The sequence below is a fragment of the Peromyscus maniculatus genome, chromosome 5 (genome assembly GCF_049852395.1).
Source record: "Peromyscus maniculatus bairdii isolate BWxNUB_F1_BW_parent chromosome 5, HU_Pman_BW_mat_3.1, whole genome shotgun sequence".
NCBI lineage: Eukaryota > Metazoa > Chordata > Mammalia > Rodentia > Cricetidae > Peromyscus > Peromyscus maniculatus.
Genome location: NC_134856.1, coordinates 16223760 through 16245644, shown reverse-complemented (window position 1 = coordinate 16245644; position 21885 = coordinate 16223760). Strand labels below are relative to the sequence as shown.

At 44.8% G+C, this 21885-nt stretch overlaps 1 pseudogene; it reads right to left on the bottom strand.

Moving 5' to 3' along the window:
• LOC143273225 (uncharacterized) overlaps window positions 1-18928 on the bottom strand; it is a 43556-nt pseudogene extending 24628 nt beyond the window's left edge.
• Window positions 18929-21885: the final 2957 nt, after the last annotated feature.

Here is a 21885-nt window from a genome sequence, read left to right as displayed (position 1 = left end):
CTTTTCAAAATTTGAGTCAGGGTCTTGCTAAGATTCCCAACCTGTCCTTGAACTCACTGTAGCCCAGGCAAGGCCAAGAACTTGAGATCTTCCTGCCTCAACCTTCCAAATGGCTGGGTTTCAGGGCTGTGCTGCCCACATAGCTCTTTGAGGATGTGTTGATATTGATCCCTCTTCCTCTTCTTTTCATATATATATATATATATATATATATATATATATATATATATATTTGTTTTTTGTTTTGGAACCAAGAGGATTGATTTATTCATCCACAGACCAGGAAGATTTTTTGCAATATTCATATACTTAAACATTTTGAACAACCTATGATGAAAACTGAGTTTCCCAATACTTTTTCTGGGATTTTCCAACATATAGGCAGGAACAGATCAATAGATACAAATTTATCACAAAGAGAATCATTCTGAAGCCATTGAAATAACAAAATGTCATCCATGTGATGACATTTCAGTAATAATATTAATATCATCTACAAATGCTTCTCCCCACACATCCCCCTTTTCTTTATCTCCACAAAGACCCTTGGAATGCAGCTGAAACAATCATAGAGCAAAGCACAGGCAATTACCTCCTTAAAGGCAAAGCTGACTACTGAGTGGTTTGCCTGTGCAAGCTGCCTTGAGGTAAGGGAGCTGCAAACTGCTGCTGGGCCTGGAGCTGCGACTCGGTTTCTCTCTTCCATCCAGCTCTCTCTCCTGCTCCAGACTCCTCCCATTTCCCAGATCTACAGACTCCTATCCCTTGACCATGCTCTAGGCTGCACCCCAGGGCCCCTCCCAGTTAGGCTTCAGAACCTTTGACTTCTCTGGCAGGAAGTTTCCCTCCAATGAGACTTCACTAAATTTCTCTCCTGTATCTTCTGCATCCTTTCCATACCTTACACTTGTTCCAGAGGAACAGAGCCATGGGAGGCTTTCTTTAATTTGATGTCTTGGACAGTTTCTGGCTCTCTCTGGCTAGTGGTCTGATGAGTTTGTGGGTGAGGAAAGAACATCTAGATTGATGCATGCGCTTCCAACCTTGATTCGGAAGCAGGTGTTAGGATCCGCAGATCACCCCACAAAAGACCACCATTCACGTATGCAAAAGCAAGAGCGTTTATTTCTGAAGAGAAGAATTTCTTCATGCAGCAGTCAGCCACACAACAAAATGGTAACGACCCCCTGGGAAGCTCGCAGGTTCCTTTTATAGACAACCAGGAAGGGATTAATTAGGTCATCCTAAACATGATTGGCCAAGACAGCAGCAGCCACATTAATATATTTCTGATTGGCTGAGGCTGTAAGTGCCGATTCATGCCTGGTATAAAATATCTTCCCCACCTGCCTCATCAGAAACAGAAACGGAAACAGAAACTGAGACCCAAACAGAAACTGAAACTCAGGCCTAGTAGAGGCTCGGGCTGAGAGAAACCCAACACAGTGCTCCTGTGGCTTCTCACAGGCAGATAGACAGCGCTGTTGTTGGGCCACCTAAGCCAATCTTCACCCCTAAGTGCAAGGTCTTCCTAGAGTTTGAGCCCAGCTCTCTGGCATGGCCCTCCTCTTCCCTGCCAGCATGGCCTTCCTTTGTCCTTTGGGTTTATGTGACTTGTTTTCCTGACAGTGCTTTGGATTCTGCCCATCCTGGCCAAAGACTTAGAGCAACTTCAAGGAATACTCACTTGCCTTGCCTCATACTCTCCCTTCTATACATCATGGGAGAAAAGCAGGGCCTTGCAAAGTTTCTGCCCCATGCCATCCTACCTGCTCCTTCCCCAAGTATGAGACCCCCTGCCTCGTCTCCTGTCAACAAAGAAGGCAGTTAATATGTAAGCTTCCAAGATGGTACGTCAGAACTGAAGGCCGCTCGTGCCGGGGAGTGGGACAGGATTCCATGCAAAAGCCTCAAAGGGCCAGACAGGATGGTGCCTTTCTGTGATCCCAACCCCCAGAAGACTGGGGCTGGAGAATCCTGAGTCTGGGTTATACAGTGACCCCTTGTCTCAAAACAAAATAAAATGGAAAACATCAAAACAGATAGAGGATTTTCTGTGGTAAGCCAAACAGAGAAACTCAGCAACTTTAAAGGTCTTGTTCTTGCAGCTGTCAGTACCAGCAACAGCGACTCAAAGTGTCATAAGCAAGACAGGTTCTTCTTCTAGGTGCTTGGAAATTCTGCATGGAGGGTTCAGGCTGAGTTGCTTCCTGAGGCTGGGTGATCTCACTAAAGACCCACTTTCTTCCTTAAGGCTGAAAAGTGGCTTTCATTGGCCTTAGAGACTTCAGATTTCATTATCTGAATCCAGGAGGGAAGAGAGAAATGCCTCGCTTCTGGCATTTCTCTAGAAATTTTTCTACCGGCCGGGCGTGGTGGCGCACGCCTTTAATCCCAGCACTTGGGAGGCAGAGGCAGGCGGATCTCTGTGAGTTCGAGGCCAGCCTGGGCTACCAAGTGAGCTCCAGGAAAGGCGCAAAGCTACACAGAGAAACCCTGTCTCGAAAAAACCAAAAAAAAAAAAAAAAAAAAAAAAAAAGAAATTTTTCTACCGCAAAACTGACTTGGGCAGCTTATGCCCAACTTCGGCCAATCACCATGGCTACGTGGAGGGGATGTGCTGGTGGAACAGGAGAAGGTGATTCCTCCAGAACACGAGGTGCTTTTGAGTAGAAACCAAGAAAGGGAAGGCAGGGGCACATGCTATGGAGGCCACCGACCAACACACGTCAGCGACCTGATGGGAACCCTCAAATGCTGATCCCAGCAGTTCCCCTGGTGAATGGGCGAAAATTACTGATGGCTGGGTGCACACACAGTGTGGGGACTGAGAGCCGGCCTCTGCTGAGAGCAGGAGAAAAGCGTTTGGTTGGGATTTCACAGTCTCTCTGCCAGCAGGTACACAGTTGGGCTGAGAACACATGCTTGCAGGTGTCTCTGGAATGGATACCAGAGCCACGAGCTGGCACCTTGCTTGGCCACTCCTGTGGCCAGGTCCCCATTGTCCCCACATAGGTGTGGCAACATGAATGTCTCTCTCATTACATTTCCTTGTGATCTGGACATTAATCCAAGCTCAAGGAATGTAATGCTAGCCCACACAATGCACTATACGCAACCTCCAGCCTTCTTGTTGTCGCAGGTTAGTGGCACAGTCCCCTCTAAGGGCTTGTTTACTTATGCGATACCCAGGTCTTACTTGGTTCAGTGTACTGTGTTACAACAACCTAGCAATTTGCATGTTCTTCCTGATTATCTGGTAATTAAACCCAGTAAGTACAAACATACTGTAATTATCGTGTAACCGACCATCTGGACGGAGGGATGGAAATAACCGTGTATTTACGCTATAGCTGTATGATAATTATGACGTAATGGAATGATCAACCATGAACAAGAAAGAGGATTTGCTGAGAGTCATGAACATGCTTTAACATGTTTCTAGAATTAATTCTAGCATTAATTTTCTAGAAACAGCCAGCCCTGAAAGGCAACTGGCTGACAAATCCGATCCAAATGCAGGCACTGAGGGCGTCACCAAAGATGAACAAGTAAGGAAGTGAGAGCAGAGCAGGAAGCCAACGTGCCCACTCATTTATTTGGATCTTGTTTACACTTCATTGAACATCACTAAGCATTTGTTTATTTGAACTGTTCCCCCATTTGCATCAGACAAATCAGTGCCCATCAGTAAATGAGAATGTGTTTGAAATTGGTTGATATGTTTTGTTTTATAGGTCTTAGATTCTTGGAGGATGAAATAGGGTGTTCGGCCACAAACATAGTTTGTAGATAATAGCATTTGTACTGTTGTAAAACTGTTTGTAAAGCACAATCACCCTGTTGGACAGCATGGTGACTGTAGTATTCTGGCCAGTGGGTATGTGATGCTTAGACATTAAGCATCCCAGAGTGGTATGTACACAGGAGGAGAGGAAAGAAAAAAGGGAATGTGGGCCAGGAAGGTGAACAAAGTCATAATCAGATAGCCAACTAGCAAACATCTGAGTCACAAGCCTGAACTGACGTGGCTCTATCATGTTCAAGATACTGGTGAGGTAATACGCATCACACAAACGTTTTCTTATAGGAATTTTAAAATTAAGTTGATTGCAAGCACACTCATATTAAGATGTGGATTTGGGTTTTTTTTTAGTTTTAATTTTCTCCTTCTCTTCCTCCCTCCTTCTTCCTCTTCCTCCTTCTCTTCCTTCCCTTCCTCCTCTTCTTTATTTTTGGAAGGGTCTTGCTATGTATCACATGCAGGCCTCCAACTCACGATCTTCCCACCTCAGCCTGCTGAGTGCTGGGTCTGCAGGCATGTGGCATCATGCCTGGCTTCCATTTGAATCATATATTTCTGTTTGGAAACCCAAAGGAGAAGTACACAGAGGAGGTACTTCTAAACCATCATCGCAGGATGTGGCTGCCTCTCTCAGATGGCTTTGCCACCAGGTTCTTGCTGCCTCTATTCTTCATGTAAGTGTCCCTCGTGTCATTGGGCCTGTTGTTGATTCAACATCTCCTAAGGGACACTGGGCTATTTTCTCCGCCATTTTCTTTCCCAGTCCACTCACATCATACAGCATCATTTGCAGCTTAATCATTTATGGTAGCTCTGAAATGGTATTCATGATATTCATTGAGTTAGAATTTGAAGGTTTTCCCTCTGTAAATATTTTTATGAATGTTATATGATTAACAGTAATTTAGTGAACAATACAGTCTTGAGGGCCATGATTACTCAAGTTAAGATTCCTTCACTATGAGCCAGGTTTCAAGATTTCTACTGAAGTGGTTTTTGTACATGAAGGTTAATGAATGAACAGGTTTGTGTTATTAAATTTTTCTTTTAATTCTCACAATTTTATTCGGTATCATTTGTTTAGGTTTGTTTATAGTCTGACATTAGTCTGTTCTGCGACTGATATTTCCTGGGGAGATGCAACATACATGTCTACTCACCCCAGATAGGGAATCCACATCAGACCAAGTAAGGATACCACCAAAGTCCAACTTAGTGGACCAATGAGTTTTATTGGGTTTACTTACAGGAGCAGAAATGACTCGAAGACAGCAACATCACCAAAGCCCACCCCAGCATGGAGGGCAGCTCACAATAACTGGAAACCTGGAACACAACACACAACCTGCAGGAAGCTCAACAGGTTGAAGAATGTCCTTTCCCAGTGCCTCAGTATGTCTGAACCTCTTCCAGGCAGCTTAGCAGGCTTCTCCTTCTTCCAGGCAGCTGGACTTGTCTCAGTCTTCTCTGTAGCTTGACTGGTCTGAGAATGACTCTCGGCCATCTTTGTTGTTTCCTTTTAGGGAGGAAGAAGCCTAGTGAATCTGGTCAGTTTCAGGGACTTCCTGATTTTAAGTTGTTTACTTTTATGTCTTAAGGAGCTTCCCTGCAGGATGGAGTATTTCAATGTGGATGCAAACAGCTATACAAAAGTGTTCCAGGAACTACATTTCTGTTTTTTTTTTATTATTATTATTTTTTGTGGAGACAAGGATCTGGACTATATCTGTGTGAATCTTTCTTCAGCATCTGGAATAAGTGAGATTATATTTTCCTTTCTTTTCTCTCCATCTTTCCCATTGCCTGCTAAGAGCTGCAAGAGGATCTGTAGGTCCTGGGAATTAACTGGACATAGAGAAGTAAGGGACGGGACGGGACTGAATCTATGACCAAGTTATTTCAGCCACTAAATGAGCCAGAATTCTGGAAAGTCAGAATGACTAGGGCTTTCTAGTAATGTGACTAAATCTTATTTAAATAGGGTCATTAGAAATAAAGTTTTTATTTTTATTTATAATGCAATACAAGTAAGACAAGAATTAATTTTTATTTATTTATTTTTAATTTTTGTTTATGCTGGGTGATGTTGGCCTATGCCTTTAATTCTAGCACTTGGGAGGCAGAGGTAGGTGAATCTCTGTGAGTTCGAGGACAGCCTGGTCTACAAAGTGAGATCCAGGACAACCAGGACTGTTACACAGAGAAACCCTGTCTGAGAAAAACAAAAAACCAAAAACCAAAAAATTGTTTATTTTTGTGTTATTTTTGTTTTTAACTTAAAAATATATATAATGCTACTTTATTTGTTTAAAAATTTTAAGTTATTTATATATGTATACACGTACACGTATATGCAGGAGCACATACATTTACTTCAGAAGGCTAAGGACAGAAGTCTTAAAAGTAGCCAACATGTTCCCACTGTGACTTATAGCTTCAGTAAATGTTTCTCTTCTGGTTCTTGCTTCTTGGAGTTTTCTGGTGCTCACTATATTGTTGTCCTTGAATTCTATCCTGTACATAAGTTAACTATGGAAGTGAGACCCAGCAAACTTCCGGAAATAGAAATGTAGACTTTCTAGAACATTCTGGCCCTTGTATCTGCTGCTGCGGTGTGTGTGTCGGGGGTGGGGTGGGGGGGAGCGGTTCTTCGCCATCTCCCACTTTCCCCAGTGGCCTTCAAGGGTCCACACACATGACTCAGTCACTGTCTCTCAGCAGCAGATCGAAACTCCCAGGAGGGAGATGCTAATTGGACCAGTTTAGGTCAGAGGTCAGCCTTTGATCCAGCAACTATGGCCAGAATACCAGTGTCACCAAGGATACAACTGGCTCTCAGTCCACCCCTGGGGAGGGGGTTGGGGGGCTGGGAGGGAGGTCCTGAGAGGAAGAGGCCTGGGGCATGTTGGGAGGAGCTTGGTCCCCGGAATGTGCCCACTCTCAGTGGCCTCTGAGTGGTTTCTTCAGGGCTTGGGACCCAGTTCCTTCACACAGCTGGGCTGCACACCTAAGGGATTGCCTTGTGTGGAAATGGAAAGCAAATGGGGGTAGATGCAGCTGTGAGGTAAGGGGAAGTGTGGAAAGTGCTCTGTGTTCTCAGCAATGCTGAGCACATCTCAGGAGCTGGAGAGACATATTGCTTGTGTTATTCAGCCTTTGTGAACTCAACACTGGGAAGCTTCCTTTAGCGTTACTGTGAATGACTCCTGCTTCCCTGGCCAGGTTCAGTGCACAGCACTTTCTTATCCATGAGTATAATGGTCCAGAGACTCCCCTTGGGGCACAGAGCCCATGCTCTCATCTGGCAGACTGAGAAGCTGAATGGTTTCTTTAGCTGGTGGTTCTCAGCATGAGCATCTCCTGGGAATTTGCTAGAAGCAAAGCAGAATTTGCAGTACTTCCCAGGACCTGCCTTTGACAGCTACTGTGATTCTGGTGCCCACTGAGGCCTTGACCTCTTTGCCAGGCCATTTCTCTGCAAGCTTTGCAACCCTCGAGGGAGGCTTGACCAGTAAGTGCACATGCCTGTGGCCCTGGTCTGCGTTCATGAGGCCTCTGATGCTGCAGAAGGGCATTTAGAGTCCAAGATCCCTGCTTCTTGATTGTTATTTACTAGTTACATGTGGGAAGCCTGACTCTGGCCTTCTGTCCTTCTGGTGACCTTTCCCAGGCAAAGCCAAGCTAGCCTTGCCCCATCCTTTTGTAACTCCACACACCACAGGGTTGGAGCTGAATGAGGAGAATGTGGCACTGTCAGGATTTTCTGGCTGTCTCCTTGTTCTCACCCACCTCCTCTTGCCTCTCATTCTTCCCTGAGGATTCCAGGTAGCCCCTTAGTGAGAGGTTGGTTGGCAAAGCTGATGTATCAGGGCTTTCATGGCAGCATGGTCTGTATATGATCCATGCTGTCTTGGTATTGGGTCCATCCTCTCAGTGCCCATTGCAGAGTCCCAACGCCCATGTATGTTTGGTTGTGGTGAAAGACTTCTTCATGGAGTGCATAATCTCAATGAGGTGAAACTCAAGTCCTTCCAGATCTCTGAGCAGTGCTTCTTCCCTACATTACTGTGTCAACAAGACTTGTTACCCATAAGGAACCTCAAGACACAGATTGGCTGACATTAGCAGGAAAGAAATTGGTTCAAGGTTATGGGAGGCACCATGCCACAAGGATAGCTGAGACATTCAACTTGGGGGTCACAGGTCTAAGGGATGCCCATCATCTCACAAGAATATCTTGTAAGGGAGATCACTCTCATGGCCAAGTTGCACAGCTAACCTCACTGCCTGTATCCCTTCCCACACACTGCCACTATGGCCCCCAGTATTTCCCAGTTCCATCCTTTTTGTATCTCAAGGATCCAGAAAACAACAACAGAACACCCTAGGATGGATGATTCTGACCAGTGAACCATAGGTCACATGCCTCTGTTTTAGCTGCAACGGATCCTGGGAGGGAGAAAATTTGCCACAAGGAAGTTGGAAAGTGTCTTCTGAAGGTTCAGTATTTAACTCCGCTGAAATAAATGGACAGTAGACTGTCTAACAGGAGAAAAAGCATTCAAATGTACTACTAACCATGTGCATGGAGCCATGTGAAAAAGGAGGTTTGGAGAAGGTCCAGATGGTTGAGCTTTAAATAATGTCTTCATGGGGGAAAGCAGAAGGCTGTGGGTAATTTTATGGAAAAAATAACTTGTAGGAGAGAGAAGGGGCCAAGAGAACACACAGTAGGCATTAGGTTTGTCATCTGATTTTTAGTCTCTTTCAATGTGTGGGGAGTTTATTCTTCCTTGAGTAAGGACCTGTCACTGAGAAGATCTGAAGGCAGTTGGCATGCTAATCAGTTAGTTGGTTTGTAGGTAGAAATTCAGAGAAGACTCCTCCCTACACAGGCTCCTCCCCAAGGACCCTCACTTTTAAACCAAAGTACAGTACTTGAAGTCCCATTTACTGAGAGTTAACATAGTTATTTTTATCTTTAATGAGGGAGGTAGAGTATGCTTTTTCCAAGGTTCAGAAGGTGGGCAGTTGTTGTGGGATATTTGTACACTGTGTGAAGATGTATTGCTGTGATTGTTGTAATAAAAGCTGAATAGCCAATAGCTAGGCAGGAGGTATAGGCAGGGTTTCCAGGGAGAGAAAAGGAAAAGGAGGAATCTAGGTGGAGAGGAAACAGGAGGTGCAAGATGGAAGAGAGGTAACACCACATGATAGAACATAGATTAATACAAATGGGTTCATTTAAGTTATAAGAACTAGTTAAGAACAAGCCTAAGCTATAAACCAAGCTTTCATAATTAATAAGAAGTCTTCTTGTCATTATTTGGGGGCTGGCTGATGGGACAGAAAAAGACTCATTACATATGACATTGAATGTGAGGGCATGCATTTCCACATAGGACCTGAAAAGCTTAAAAGAAATGTTCCAAACACACAAATACAGAGCCAGATATGGCTTCCTTGTCCTGCAGTCTCAGGTAGGCCACAGCATACAGAGACGCAGCTCCCTGTCACTGCTTACAGGCTTGAGCGAGCCAGGGCTATGTGAGGAGCTGTATGGTGGGCTTAAGGCTTGGCTCATGTGGCCAGAGAAGGCAGGCATGCAGTAAAGTATCCATACCAAGAAAACCTTTAAACAGGTACAGTTAAAAAAAAAAAAAAGGTATAGACAGTCACAGAAAAAATAAATATTTTAAAAATAATAAAGTCTTTAAAGGAAGAGTAAAGTAATATAAAAGAAAAAAGCCACTTAAAAATGGGACATACACAGGGCATCTGGATCCTATATGGTGTTTTGTTGACTTGTAATTTTTTGAATGCTGATGAGTGAATGGAAGCTGCTGAGAGACACTGGATTATGAAAAGGACTCCTGAATTAAACCAACCTAGATACTTTAGAGATGTCTTGGCTTCAAAATGGAAGTTGGGAAATGTGTTGCATTAGGGGAGAGGTTCTACCTTTGATTACACAGGAAACAAAAATTATGCTTCTCTTCAAAATTAATGGAGATCAAATTTGGTTGGGGGAGACCTCCTGAAAATCTTCCTACAGCCATGAAGAAAGAAACAAAGAAAGACTTCAGGACAGGTGGCATATAGGCTGATCCCTGTACATGGGAAGAGCTCTGAGACTGGATGAGACATGATAAATCTTGCTGGCTACAGAGTCCTCATGACTTATTATTACATGCCATTCTTTCATATGGATGGATAGCAGTTTGGTTATACAGTCCAAACAAACTTGTAAACTTACAGATGCCTTTTACCTGCTCAAATATGAAACAGAAAATCATCTGACTCGTGTACACTGCACATTCTATAATTGTGTTAATGCACATATATGTTACCTTTAAAAGTTTATGTGTTTTCAGAAAAAAAAGGACCAGAAACCAATAAAGACAAGTAGCCCAGATGATCCAGCCTCTCAGAATGCCTCTGTTGCAGTTTCCTCAAAATTCTGCATCCAGAACAACTTCAAAGCTGCTAGCTGAGATGATCCTGCCTCACAGACTATCCAGTCAAGATTTCAGATAAATTCTGCACTTTCTCATCACACAGAGATTAAATGAAAAAGAAAAAAAAATACAGCTAGCTCTTCCAGGACTTGATTGTTATCCCAATTTTCTCAGGGTCTCCCAAAGATGCCATCACCCTCAGACAACAGGATGCAGTTTAGAGAACATCATGCCCATATTCCCAAGAGGTAGGGGGGTGGGTTTTGGTCATTAGGTCGATTATGGATGTTTGTCATTGTTTAGGGTGACTGGTTACAAATTGTTGTTGGTCATGGTCAGAAAAAAAGCTGCACAAAGGAGATTAGATTCAGGGATCTCTTTCTGAAGGTAAAAGCTGGGGGGTAGAGTATAGAAATAATGGAATAAGCCAGGTAGTGGTGGCACACGCCTTTAATCCCAGCACTCGGGAAGCAGAGGCAGGTGGATCTCTGTGAGTTCGAGGCCAGCCTAGTCTACAAAGTGAGTTCCAGGGAAAGGCAAAGCTACACAGAGAAACCCTGTCTTGAAAAACAAACAAACAAAAGCAAAAAAAAAAAAAAAAAAAAGAAAAGAAAAGAAATAATTGAATAAAAGGATAGATTGTTAAGTCTACTTTTGAATAACCACTAGTATCAAATACAACCCACTAGTCTCAAATATTTTACATTGGTATGGATTTTTATATATAATGATATAAATTTAAGGTTTTGTTTTACTGTATATATGTTTCTCTTCTTGTTTAAGGTATAGTACCCATGCAGTTCATTTTAAAATGTAATATAAAGTTTTAGTCCTTGAAAGCTACTTAGGATAATAAAGAAATACAGTTTAATAATTAGTCATTTATAACAATAAAACTTATAGTCATGTTAGGTATATTTTCAAAGTCAAATAGAGATATATTTTAAATAGATAGATGGTCTTCAAACACTTCAGAGACCTACAGAATATGGCATTTAAGATATTTTGATGACATAAGGCTTTTCATGACAATGAGACATGTCTGTTTTTGGAAGCATCAATCTACTTCAGAGAAGATGATAGGTATGGAAGAATCTCCATATGGAGTTTGCTTTCATTTCTAGCCACTAGGCAAGAAACTGCCTTGCCTTGACTTCTGACAGCATGCTGTAAAACTGGACAAGCAGGACACAAAAGAAGGTGACTGTCAGACTTTGCCAAGATAAGGTAGGACAGTTCTTCAAAATTCTTGCTTCACAGAAAAGTCTGTCAGATATTCTAGGCTCATAGGCTGAAGATGGAAGCCCCAACATTGCAGAGGAACCTTGGGTGATTGTCTAGGCAGCCAGATATCTTTGTCATTTCTTAGTTTTGGAAATTGCTTGCTCTGTACTTCCTGTTTAATCAGGTAATAGTATATCCTTCTCTGGTCTCTGATTGGGTTGAAGATTAGATAGTTATAGTTACAGTTTTCCTTAGCTTTGATAGAAAGTAAATCAAGTACAAACTTTGGACTCACCAAGATAGGATAGATAGTGGAGTATTTTCTTTGAATTTGCCAGTATTAATAGACTGGACATTGTGAATATAATTCTTTACCTGATAATTGTTCTTATTGTATATAGTTTTACTATGTTAGAGTTAAAACTTTTCCTTTTTATTTAGATAAAAGGGGGAAATGTAGGATATGTGTATACTGTGTAAAGATGTATTGCTGTGATTGTTATCATAAAAAGCTAAATGGCCAATAGCTAGGCAGGAGGTATAGGTGGGATTTTTGGAGAGAGAAAAGAAGAGGAGGAAGAATCTAGGCACTCAGGAGATGAGAGGAGATACAGAGAGGAAACAGGAGATGCAAGATGGAAGAGAGGTAAGACCACGTGATAGAATGTAGATTAATATAAATGGGTTAATTTAAGTTATAAGAGCTAGTTAGGAACAAGCCCAAGCTATAGACCGAGCTTTCATAATTAATAAGTCTCCATGTCATTATTTGGGAGCTGGTTGGTGGGACAGAAAAAGACTCATTGTAGGCACTTTTCAAATCAGAGAGAAGTTTGCAAGCTAGGTTTCCTAAGAATATCCATTAAAAAAAATCTTTCCTGTGGAGCCATCATGGTGACACATGGAGCGCTGAGGCAGGTAGACTGGAAGTTTAAGGCCAGCCTGGCTTTATAACAGACCTTGTTTCAAAACATGAAATCAAAATAAAACAATCAAATAATCCATATAAAAGTTGAGAGTCCCACAGTTCTTACATGCTGCGGCCTGGTTTCCAGCACATACCCGTGTCTTAGGTAGAGTTTCTAATGCTGTAATAAAACACTATGATCACAGACAACTTGAGGAGAAAGGGTTTATTTTAACTTACACTTCAAGGTCACAGACTATCACCGAGGGAAATGGGCAGGAACTAGAGCAGGGCAGAAACCCAGAGGCAAGAACAGAAGCAGAAGCCATGGAGAAACATTGCTTACTGGCTTACCCCCCATGGCTTGATCAGCCCGCTTTGTTATATACCCCAAGACCTCCTTCCCAAGGGTGACACTGCCTATAGTGAGCTGGGCCCTCCAACATCAATTGTCAATCAAGAAAGTGCACCACAGGCCAGTCTGGTGCAGGCATGTTTTTTCAACTGAGGTTCATTCTTCTCAAATGACTCTAGCTTGTGTCAAGCTGACATCAAACTAGCCAGCACACACCCCTTATTTACTCGTCCCAGAAGTCCTGCGAGCTGGGTACTATTATTACCACCCCATATTAACAGGAGGAAACAGAGTCCAGATAGTATTGTCCTGGGAATGAGATCACAGAGGATGCTGAGTGCTCATATGATTGCATGGATGTACCTCATAACTGCAGCTCTGGCACAAGATTCAACAAATTGTGGATTAAAAATATCTGGAGAAACACAGTGTGTCTCTCTGGACATGTGCAGACTTTTCTTATCGTTCTTCCTTAACTTAGAGAGGAACTATTTACAGAACAGTTATCATAGTAAGGCCTTCAAGTCACCCAGGAAGACAAGCCAAGGCTATATGCAAATACTATTGTTTTACAGGTGAGACCTGGCTGTCTGAGGAGTTAAGGATGCTGAGGTCCTGAAACCAATAACCCCCAGGGATACTGAAAGGTGACTGTATTTAAATACTACGAGTGGCTTTGGTAGCTACTTCCGACTGACCAGAATGGGCACACAGGAAAATGGTGTTCCTTCCCTGATCTAAAGGGTTTGCATGAATTCCAAGTGACACATTTGAGTTCCCTTTCTAGGGAGTCAGAGCAGCTGGCAAGCTGGTTCCACTTGACGTATCGACCTATAACACCTGGTTATGAAAGAATGCGATCCTAGGAGCTTTTCTCTCCCACTTTAGTTTTGTTAGAATTTCTTCTTCATTTAACATAATTATGTTGCTTATTGTAAAAATAACACAGTCTTTAATTGGACATTTGACAATGATAGGAAGCTAAGGGAATGAGACGAGAGATGATTTTGCTTTAACATTAAATTTATCCATAAATTTCCTGGAGGTCCTGGGGGTGTATAACGTGTAAAAACAGTTAAAAAATAAAATAGAACAATCACAAAAATGCTGTGATAAAAACTCTTTCAAACACATGAATTACTTGTTTCTGGAATTTCCCACACACTATCTTTGGGCTCTACATGACAGGAGTCTCTGAAACCATGAGAAGCAAAATCATAGACAAGGTCAACACACGAGTTTAAAATTAAGGAATTTTTTTGATTGTTCAGTGTTCATATTCATGCCCGTTTGGTATGCTGTTTTAGTGTGTCTGTGTAGCACTCATAGATCAACTTCAGCCCCTCTCTCCACCTCTTGCCAAAGCTTCCCAGCCTCTAGCTATCCCTGCTCCACACACAGAACAGGGCTTCCCTTCCCCAGGCCTTATACTTGCTCCCCAGAGGGTCAGCTCCAGCCATTCCAGACTCAGAGCTTTCAAATTGTACCAGCAGCTGGTGGATCCAGTTCGCCACCCTCCCACCATGCCCTTCTCTCTGTGGCTGCTCCCTTAGACCCCAGACACCCCCGGTCAGCACACCACTGGGGACAGGAGAGGTACACAGTGGCGGCATTCTGCCCAAGGAAGCAACTATGGCTCCCGCCCCATACCATGCTGCTCCCCTGCTCCTAGTCTCTCCGTGCACTGCCTCTGGACCGTCAGTGCCCTTCCTAGGTGCCAGCCCACGGGCTCTGCCTGGCTACCACTCCTCCCCTCCCCTCTTAGACCTTGGCTTGGGCTTCGTTCCTTTTCTCATTACGGCTCCACCCTCATTGGCTTTCTGTACTTCAAACCTACCTCTTAGGTGGCCACCTCAAGGCCTTAGCCAGGGCTTACTCTCCTCCTGAACGCACCCCTGCAGCCAGCTCAGGTCCCTTCTCAACTGTTCTGAGCCCTGCTTCTAAAATAGTCCTCCACCTCCACTCCCTACCTGTGCTCCTGGCTTCATTTTCTGCCGTGATTTCAGCATTATCTCTGGTGACCATTTCTCTGACTACCTGCCTTTTTTCCCCCTCTTTTCCACCAGGCAATGTAAATTCCTCAGGGCTGGGGGTGGGGCGGGGCCTCACATTTTGTTCATTATTACTGTGTGCTTTGCTCCAGAGCAGTGCCTGGCACATAGGAGAGGCTGAATGTGTGGCATGAATGCATAAAAGTCTATGATCGGTCAACATTTATAGGCAAGATGTATGTCTAGTCTTCCTGGATAAAGGCATCTTTATATCAACGTAAAGTTTGCAGACATAGCCATGCATTGTTTGATCTTGAACTGTAAGGATACAATGCTGCAAAGATAGCTATGTTTATATCTGTAGTGTTTCCAGATTAAAGGCCAAACAATGGCCAGTAGTCAGAGCAGGCAAGAACAATGGGAAAGCTGTTTACAGTTTCCTTGTGGCGCAAACTGGTTCTCTGAGCTCCATTTCTTCATAAGTGAGATTAACCCTTTGTGGGATCATTAGACCCTTTCTTAAAACAGTACAGTTGGCTAACCTTTCTCTGACTGATGGGGCAGAATCCAGACATGCTGCCCTCATTTACAGGTAGCCTTTGACAGAACTGTCGTTCAGGGAGCCTGGCTTCCTTCTCCACACTACACCTGTGTGGCCACTGGGCCAGGACCAGCCTGGTGGCCTGTGTCGTGTCTTACCTATCAGAGCCTCTCACAGCCCTGCTGAGAGCTGCCCCATTCATTTCCATGGCTGTCAGCCTATGTATGTCACACCGTTGCCTCATGCTAACAGGAACTGCTCCTGGCCCACAAGTCTTGTTTCAGTCAGGGCAGAAATGTATCCTTTCCCAAAGCATGGCTGGCCACACATCCATTTAGGAAGCCACTGTGGTTGGGCATGCCATCTAATGGGCAGCTGGCTGCCTGGAGAACTTTTTGATTATCTGCATCCCAGGTGGGCAGCCTTGGCAGGCCACAGCGCCTGGTTGGAGATAACTGGGTGGGAGGAGAGAGCCTTCTCCTGATCTGGAGAGCTGTATGAGCCAACCCATCCATCAGGTGGGGACCCTGCTGTAAGCCTGGCTGGCGCTGAAGCCTTCCTCCGCCTACTACCACATGGCTTCCTCCAGGCCCTCTTGAGGGAGAAGGGGTTTTGATCTCTGACTTAGAGGCTGCCTTCCACTACAAAGGAGATCGGGGTGTCTTTCTGGGGATGGTATTTACCCCCAATCTCTACAGACCCTTCTGCTAGGAGAAAGTGCTTTTTCTGCCCTTCTAAAGCCACTTCCGGGAGGCAAGGCTTCAGGAGAGGAGAGCAGATGTCAGCCGAGACACCCAGCCATCGATCTACTCAGTGCTTGTATTTTCCTACCAATTTTGTATTTTTCAAAAAGGACAATAAAACAATTGTCCTCCGGGCTAATTAATGACAAGCTGGTAAAAGCATCTCCTCATTGTTCCATTTATTTCTCCATTTCTCCCAGTTAACAGCCCTGTCTCTGAAATGAATCAATGTCGTTTACACAATGCTGTCACCCCATTGTTCCTTTATCATCCTCCATTTTCATAAATCGGGGTGTTAATCCCTTAATGGCTTTTCTCAGCACTTAAAAAAAAAAAAAAGGGAGGAAAAAAAAAAAAAAAAAAGAAGCCCAGCCCCAGCTCAGCCTTAATCCACAGAGAGACAAAGCCTGTTTACACAGGCGGCCCTGCCCTGAATTCAGCTTGGGGATTTAGCCCCTTCTGTTTGTTGGGCAAACAGGAGTCCCCGCCCCCCCCAGGACACGCCCCCATCCAGTAGGGTCCTCCCCAAAGCTGCCCTCCAGGAGGCCTGAGTTTGGCCCTGCACCTTAGCTAAAGAGTGCAAGACTAGACGGAAGAGGAGCTGCGGCTTCCTGGTCTTCCCCTCCCTTTCCAAGTGGGAAGGCGGTGTTTCAGCATTGTGGGGCTCCTGGACAAGCAAGGCCCACATCAACTGGGCCCTCGCTCGAAATAGCACGCCTTGGTTTCCCCAGCCTGTTGAGTGGGAAGCGGCCTGTGCTTGAAGCAATCCTCCCGATGATTTCCGGTGTGCTCCAATGTTGAGATCTGCTATCCCAGACCACTGTGTTCTAAGCTTAACCGGAGTAACTGCAGATGAGTACCTCTTATCCAAAGGGCTTTCCATCAGAAGTGCTTTGGATTATGGATGTTTGTGGGTTGCGAGTATTTGTATATACTTCATGAGCTACCTGGGAGACCACACCCAAGTATGAACACCGAATTTATGAGTCGAACATACTTTAAACACACACACAGCCTGTAAATACTTACATACATTTTTAGTGCACTTTACTGTGACCATGACACACCCATGAAGTCAGGTGTGGAATTTTCCACTTGGGCATCAATCTCAAAAAGGGGTTTGGGATCTTTGGATTCTTTTCTGATTAGAGATGTTCAGTCTGTATATAAAACAAGATGATTTCAGCAAGCAGCTATAATCTGGCTTCTGATACGTTTGGCACTGGTTAAGCAAGTGACATCCTTAGAAGTGGAGCTTCCAAGGTCAATCTGGCGGGACCTTTTCTCAGTTGAGGTTCCCTCTTCCCAAATGACTCCAGGCAGAGTTGTACAGAGTTGACAGAAAACCAGCCAGCACAAGCAGTAACTGGCTACCCTGTGGCAGCCAGTGGGCGTCAAGGAGGTGTGAGGTCTAGTTTACAGCGACCCTCTGAGAGCCCCTGAGTTGTAGAGCTAGAGCCCTCTGCTTGGAAGCAGGAGTAGGATTCAAACCAGGTTGGCTGTTGCCTCTGCCCTACCATCATTCAGCTAAAAGAAGAAAAGATAAAGTTGACCGGCCACCTCACCGCGGACCGGCAGTTACAGATATTTAGTCTCACCCCATTCACGTAGGGATAGAGGTCATTTTAGTAAAGATGTGATTGTGTCTAGTCAGCTGCCCCTAGCTCTTTCCTTAAGCCATACTTTCCTTCCTTGCTGCTTCTCCCTCTTTCCCAATCGTTTCTGGAAAAGCATCACAGAATTCCTTCAGGAATCACCCTCTGCTGCCTCCATCCCCTGTTATTCCCGTGCGGTCACTGTTCACCCTACTCTCTTCCAGTCTGGTCAACAGGTCTCGCCTTTCTTCAGAATACCCAGGCATACAGACCAAATATGCCGGAAGTTCCTGCCCTCGCTTCCTTCTCCATTGTGATAAAACACTGACCAAAGCCAACTTAGTGGGGGGTAGGGGGTGTTTATTTCATATTTCATCTTTAAACTCCCAGGTCACCATCCATTACTGAAGGAAGTCAGGGCAGGAAGTCAGGGCAGAAGCCTGGAGGCAGGACCCGAGGCAGAGGCCTTAGAGAAACACTGCTTACTGGCTTGCTTTCCTTGGCTTGCTCAGCTACCTTTCTTATATACACTCTAGGCCCAGCTGCCTAGGAATGACACTCCCCACAGTGGGCCAGGCCCTCCCACATCAGTCAGCAATCAGGAAAATGCCTACAGAGACATGCCACCACACCCACTGATGCTGACAATTCCCCAGTTGAGATGGCCTCCTCCAAGCTTATGTCTAGGTTTGTGTCAAGTCGAGAAGAACTGTGACAGTTGCCAGAGACCTTCTTTGCTAAGCCAACGGAGAGGGCTTGTCTAAAAATAAAGCCTGGGATGAAGAAAGCGGAATCGGTGTTCTGATACGTTGCCTGAGCTCTGGGATCCGGCTATGCTTGAGGCCTTTTTTCTCACTTTTGAACCATGCAGGTGTGAGTCAATAAGTTCCCTTTATAGCATCAGCTAGTGTGAGTCAGACTCGAAAACATACCAGCCTTTTCCAGCTGTTGTAAGTAGAAACTGACCCTGCTCAAATCCTGTGCTCCGAATGTTCTCCTCTCATCGAGTAGAAAACACTGCCTCGGACTAGAATGTTCAAGTTGAAAACCTTTTCTGTGAAAGCTGTTGGTCAGTTACCATCATCTCCTTCTTACTGACCACCCCCACCACCATCACATCAACATCACCATCTACATAATTACCTCTAGTTCTATCCTCGCTGCCATTATCAGAAGTTCAACTCGATCATTACTATCACCACCACCTCCACCACCACCATCTCCAAGACGACCACCCTTGCTGTCATCAAAAGCTCAACGCCATCATCACTACCAACATCAACTCCTCTACCACCATTACGACTACCATGACGTCTTACACCGTCATCACCACGGCTGTCAACACCACCACCGCCATCTTCACCACCACCACCTGCAATGCTATCATCATTGCCAGCATCGAAAGCTCAACACTATCATCACCATCACCTCCAGTACCACCACGACCTCCTCCACTGCAGCCTCCACCATGTCTGTTTCATCACCTAAAACTATAGTGATGGTGCCTTCTTGTGCAATTTCAGGTAAACTATCGTAACATCCTTCAAGAGGGTTTTCAGGTGATCTGTGTCCTCACTCACTGAACTGTGAGCTCTTTGAAGGCAAGGATTCACTCACTGACTGATAGAACATAACATGCCTTCATTATGGAGAACCTAGGTTCATGAGCAAGAGGCTGGGGCAAAGACCTTGGTTCCTCTCCCTCTCCTCCCTCCCTCTCCTCCCTCTCCCTCTCCTCCTTCTCCCTCTACCCTCTCCTCTCCATTTCATAACCCCAAGTGCCTTTAGTTCTTATCAACCATGCTGAAGAGAGGATGAGCCTCATCCCAGCTGATAATGAAGAAATTCCTGATACCTCCATTCTGGGTTAAAATGATGTCTAGCACTTTTTGCTGATCACAGAGGGAGCATGGGCAGGGCTCAGCAGACTAGAACCTTCACCCTTTTCTGCTTCCATTGCCTGTCATTCCAACGGGGTCACCATTCACCCTACTCTCTTCCAGTCTAGTGATCATGTGACCAAGCCTGGCCAATTAGTTTGAACCTAAGTCAAAACAGTTGCCAGAGATAAGCATGTGACTCTCATCTACCCGACTCAAGTCACGTGCTTATCTCGGTCAATTGTTTGGACTTAGGTTCAAACTAATTGGCCAGGCTTAGGTCACATGAGCCAAGATTGTGATGCATTTTCTTAATTAGTAATTGATGTAGGAGGCCCCAGATTATTGTGAGTGGGCAGGTGGTCCTGGGTTGTATAAGAAAGCAGGCTGAACAAGTTAGGGAGAGCAAGGTAGCAAGCAGCGTTCCTCCGCAGCTTCTGTTCTGATTCCTATTTCCAGGTTCCTGTCCTGGCTCCCATCAATGACTTGCATATAAGCTGTAAGATGAAATAAACCCTTTCCTCCCCAAGTTGCTTTTAGCCATGATGTTTCATCACAGCACCAGAAACTCTATTGAAGACACTGCCCTTGCCTCTGTCGGCTGACTTAGCATGAGCTGGTATTTCTTCTCTGAGAGCCAAGGTCCTCCGTCTGGCATAGCTCACATAACTACTCCATTTCTTTCATTAGTGTGACGGGAGTATCCCGCAAATATTCTTGACTGGTCAGTTGATTTTATTGTTTATTGTGAAAGACACATCAGCTCTTCAACAGAAAGCACGCAACACTTTCTGTCCTAAGACTCTGACAAACCTCCCTTGTGGCTTCAGTGCGGAATGTCCCCTGTAAACTCCTGTGTTTGAAAGCCTGCCCTCAGCTAGGGGTGAGCCTTGAGGCCTGGCTATAGAAAGTGGGTTCCTCCAGGTTGGCCTTGAGGCTTCTCTGACCTATCCAGCTTGCTTCATGGTCTCTGCCTCCTGAATTTGTGCATGAGACCAGTGTCCTCACATTCTTGCCACTATGATTTTCTCACCACAGTGGGGCGTATCCCTCAAATTATGAGCCGAAAGAACACCTTCTTCCCTCATGTGTCCTGTCCTGTATCTCAATCCTGTAATGAGAAAAGGAATTAGTACCACCCTATACCCTTCCCTTGCTGTCTCCACCGGTCCTTAGCACTGAAAAAAAAAACCCAAACAAACAAACAAACAAACAAAAATCCAGATGCAATTCAGGGAGCCTGGATTCAAGATCCTCAATGAGAAACTGGAGAACGCTACATCTTAGAGTACCACAGACTTGCCTGAGAGGCTTCACAGAAACTTCCTCTGCTACAGGATGCCTGCCTGCCTGGCCTTTGGGGCTTTCAGAAACGGAAGCATGTGGAGTTAGTTGGAAATCCACTCCTGGGAATTTCCAATCAATTCAGTGATCTTTATTATAGTGATCTATTTGCCACAAACATTTGTTGAGTGTCTTTCTCCTGCATGACCAGACTAACTCCATGAAAGCAAGGACCCTATCTTCATTGCCTTTGTCCCTGGCTTCTAGAGAGTGCCTGGGATTGGGTGCTGAGGGCTCAATACTCTGCTGAGTGTCAGAGATCTGGGTTACAGTACTGTATCTGCTCTTGGTTTTCTGTGTGATTTTGGGAAAGGTAATTCTCTCTCCAGACCTCAGTTTCCCCATTTGAATCCATGGCTCTGCTTGTAGGCAGCCACAGTCCTGGAGGCCTGCGGCCTTAAGGGGGTTCATGGCAACTAATTCTGAGTCTCAGATCTGGTCTTCTCCCCAGGCCTTGGGAGAGGACAGGGACCCCATGTGAAGTGTTGTCTTCTCCTAATTTCTCACTTCCCTAGGGGGATGGGGTGGGGGGGGGTGAGAATTCTGAGTGGTCTTTAGTAACATGGTTGTCAGAGGCCCTGGCCCCTTTCTGTTTTTCTTCTGATCATGCCTGCTGTCCTTCTGGTCACCAGGAGAGCCTGTTCTCTGGAAGGTAGAGCATCAGCCATTGTACCACTTTAGGGAGTTCAGTCTCTGATACTTGCAGAGGCATCCAGGAGTATGGTTTCCCACTAGGAAACAAAGGCTGGGCTTTCCCAGGCTCATCAGTGATTCCTGACCTACCTGCTCCATGACCAAGGTAAGAAAAGTGCCCTCTCTGTTCGTTGGTTTTCCTGTCTGCAAAGTAGACATGATGATAGTAGCTACTCCATTGGGTTATTGTTTTAGTCTGTTCTCTTTTCTTTTTCTTTCCTTTTTTGCTGTTGCTATTATACAATTTCAGAGATTAAGTAATTTATAAAAAGCAGAAGTTTCTTTGGCTTATGGTTCTGTGGACTGGTAAGTCTAAGGCAGGGCACTGATGTCTGCTTGGCATCTGGTG